The sequence below is a fragment of the Euphorbia lathyris genome, chromosome 1, assembly GCF_963576675.1.
Source record: "Euphorbia lathyris chromosome 1, ddEupLath1.1, whole genome shotgun sequence".
Lineage (NCBI taxonomy): Eukaryota > Viridiplantae > Streptophyta > Magnoliopsida > Malpighiales > Euphorbiaceae > Euphorbia > Euphorbia lathyris.
The window spans coordinates 77,119,664-77,123,717 of NC_088910.1; the positions used below are offsets into that span (position 1 = coordinate 77,119,664).

The window sequence follows — 4,054 nt, forward strand, 5'->3', positions numbered from 1 at the left end:
AATGAAGGGCAAAGGAAAGTGATCCTTCCTTGTGGCTTCGTTGAGCTTTCGGTAATCCACACAAACTCGCCATCCTGTTATTGTTCTTATAGGCACCAACTCGTCTTTCTCGTTGAGGACTACGGTTGTTCCTCCCTTCTTTGGTACAACGTGAACAGGGCTGGTCCACACACTATCAGAGATAGGGTAAATAATGCCGGCATCAAGAAGCTTGATCACCTCTTTACGCACAACCTCCTTCATGTGGGGATTCAGTCTGCGTTGCAGCTGGACAGATGGCTTGTGCTCCTTCTCCATCAAGATTTTGTGGACACAGACTGCCGGACTGATACCTTTGATATCATCAATTTTCCATGTGATTGCATCCTTATTTCTTCGCAAAACTTCCATGAGTTGCGCTTTCTGATCAGGAGTTAACTTTGAGGATATAATAACTGGACTCCCGCTGGGTGGTTCCAGGAAGGCATACTCGAGGTGTGCAGGTAACGGTTTCAATTCTGGTTTAGACACTGGCACAGTTGGTATCTCCGGTGGTTATTGATGAGTAGGAACAGTAGGATGGAAAGGAGGTGTCGGTAAGTTGGATTCAATGGAACAGCCTGTTCCTTCACATAAGTTCACTTCTTCTCCCAATAGATTCTCCAGAGTGTCCTATTCCTACAAAGTAGAAAGACTTTGAAACTCATCCAAGAAACAGCATGTGTCATCATTATTGTTTGCACGTCTTATTGCCTCGTTCATTTTGAAAATGACTTCCTCCCCATTAATCCCCAAGAATAATTGTCCCTCTCCCACGTCTATCAATGCTCTACCCGTGGCTAAAAATGGTCGACCTAGGATAATAGGAACGTGCATGTCTTCATCTATGTCCATTATGATAAAATCAACAGGTAAGATGAATTTTCCTACTTTTACCAACACATCTTCTACCACTCCCCTAGGGTAACATACTGATCGATCGGCCAACTGAATTGACATACGAGTAGGTTGGGGTTCTCCTAATCCAAGTTTAGCATATACAGAATAAGGCATTAGGTTTATGCTAGCTCCTAGGTCACATAGTGCATTTTCAATATTTAGCTTTCCAATTGAGCAAGGAATAGAAAAACTCCCTGGATCTTTTAGCTTTTTAGGTAGCTGCTGCTTGTTTTGGAGTATTGACGAACAATCTCTATTGAGTTGGATCATGGATATGTTTTCCAGCTTTTTCTTGTTTGACAGGATATCTTTGAGGAACTTTACGTATGTCGGCATCTGTGCCAGCACTTCTACAAAAGGAATGTTGATGTGTAACTTCCTTAGGGTGTCTAACACCTTAGAATTATGTTCTTCCAGCTTTTTATTGATCAACCGCGTTGGATATGGCACAGGTGGAACATACGGCGGAGGTGGCTTATACATTCTTTCGCTTTCCCCCTGATCCTGCCTACTGGTAATGGTTGTCTTCCTGGTTTCTTCTTTACTGGGAACAGCTTGTTCCTGCTCCCCTTCACCTTCTTTGGATGTTCCTGCGCATTCAGCATTTTCATCAGCAGAAATAATGGGTTGGGTTTGCTTACCAGATCTCAGAGTTATCGCCATGACATCGCCCTTTGGATTCGGCTCTGTGTTGCTTAGCATTATTCCCTTCCCTTTTGACGTAGATGCAGATAACTGATGGACTTGTGTTTCCAGATTTTTAATTGAAGCTTGTGTCTGTTTTATGAACTGCATCATCATCGTCTTCATATCTGGCTCCACGTCTTCCTTTGGTGGAATAGGTTGTTTGTAATGCTGCTGAGGTTGTCTTTGGTAATGTCCTCCTTCATATTGTTGATATCTCGGTTGTTCCTGCTGGTTCGGCTGGCCTGTCCATCCAAAATTCGGATGGTTTCTTGTGGCAGGGTTATATGTGTTAGAGTACGGGTTAGGCGGGTTCCTTTGGTTGTACCCTGCATAATCACATTATGCCTGTGCACCCTTTCCCTGCTTAACTCCGGGACAGTTGATGCTAAAATGAAGGCCTCCACAAAAATCACAAATGCCATTGAATGGTGGTTCGTTGTGGATCGAGGACACATTTAATCTAGCAAGCTGTTCTACCTGACTTGTTAATTTTGACACAACATCTTCATTTCCCGCTCTTTTTCCCTCACTTCTGGCAGAGTGCCAGTTATAACTCATGCTCACTACTCTCTCAATAAGGTCGTACAAGGCCTGAGGTTCCAGATCTTCGGGATTTCCATTGGCAATAGATTCGATCTGGATCTTATAGATGTTGGTTACCCCATTGTAAAAGTTCTGCATCTACATCCACATAAGAATGCCATGATTGGGTACTCTCCTTAGTAGTTCCTTGTACCTTTCCCATGCTTCGGCTATTGATTCATCTTCTTCTTGCACGAAATGGGAAACCTCGTTTCTGAGCTTAATGGCTTGTCGTGGTGGGAAATATTTCATTAAGAACGCACTAGCCATTTCTTCCCAAGTGGCGATCGTTCCTGGTTGCAAGCAGTTCAACTAATTCTTCGCTTTGTCCCTTAGGGAAAAAGGAAACAGCTTTAGCCTGATTACGTCGTCAGAAACGCCCCTGTTTGATCTGAAAGTGTTGCATAACGTGATAAACTCAAGAATATGCCCATTTGGATCTTCCGAATGGTATCCATTAAACTGTACGGCTGCCTGCAACATTTGTATCATAGATGCTTTCACCTCGAACATGTTGTTCCCTTCGTTGGGTAACACGATGCATGACGAATGTCCTTCAGTGGTTGGTCTCGAATAATCTCTGATTCGCATGACAGGAGGGTTATTATTTTCTCCCTCTTCTTCCTAGTTTGGTTGAACTGGTTGTTCGGGTGGTACCCTTCCAGTCATTCTTCTCTCTCTTTGTTGTTCTCTTTATCTTGTACGTCGAGTTCCCGCTCTGTTTCGTCTACACGTTCTCTCTAATTCGAGATCGATAGGAAAAACAGGAGGTCCAGCTCTGCGCATAAACTGATAAAGATTCCTTCTGGCTGCACTATTTAGCAAACAGATTAAAAACACCTTGTTTCACAGAAAAGTTCGTATAAACTTTGTTGCTTTCAATCCCCGGCAATGGCGCCAAAAACTTGTTGTCTACTGAATGGACTCTAGCAAGTGTACTAGATACAAGTAATAAAATGATAAGTCCAGTATCGTATCCACAGGGATTGAGAATCAAAGTTTACAAGAAATACTTTGTAGAACAGGGTGTGTGGTGTGTGTCAATTCTTTAATTTGAGAGGTGTTGTTCAAACATAAACAAGATCAAAGCTTTAGTTGATTTTAAAGAGTACTTAATGATAAAAAGGCAGAACAGGTCCAGCACAGCAGAACAGTTTACTTTCAGTCTCTAAACACCCTATTTATTCATGAATGACGTAAAGTGAAGTCAAGGTCTCTGTTTTAATGCTCACTTAAGTCAACTCTCGTGTGTTCTTAAGATTCTAAGACGTACTACAACTTTAAGCGTCCCTAAAGTCGGTTCTTTCTTGCATTACGATCAAAACAGCATTCCTATTTAAGAAAACCCTTGATACAACCTCCTTACATCTCTGTTTCGGGGTTGAATGCTTGATAAATAGTTCCGTGAAGATGAAAGCAGTTTTCTATCATGCATCTAACACTAACATACATGCTTTAAGCAATAGAGTTAAAAGTTTATCAAGCACGACATAATATATCACCATTCATTCATAAATAAGATAATAGAAGACTTACATAACCGGCCCTAACTGGCCAAACCCATTCAAAATGACTACTCACTCATGGTAAAGAGTGAATAGCTTGAGTTAATTCCACATACCTCCATTGGAGGCGTCATCGTCCTAAGAGAGTTTCGCCTCTCTTCAAAAGTTCTAACTAAAACTAATTGTCTCAAGAGTAAAAGGTGTCCCTTTCCCTTTCCTCGACTACATCTATATAAAGGAAGAAAAACGAACCATGCCACCAAATATTATAAAAAGATTGTTTTCGTACAGCTACTAATACTAGGGAATGATTAATTTAAGTTGACCCTTGAACACTCAAGGGGTGATCCATCTTATCATCA

At 41.6% G+C, this 4,054-nt stretch overlaps 1 non-coding gene across 1 annotated transcript; it reads left to right on the forward strand.

The window, feature by feature from the left end:
- The first annotated feature begins 2,302 nt into the window (after positions 1-2,302).
- Positions 2,303-2,409, forward strand: LOC136216156 (small nucleolar RNA R71). The gene has a single exon (XR_010683147.1). It is a non-coding gene; the product is annotated as a small nucleolar RNA R71 (small nucleolar RNA).
- Positions 2,410-4,054: the final 1,645 nt, after the last annotated feature.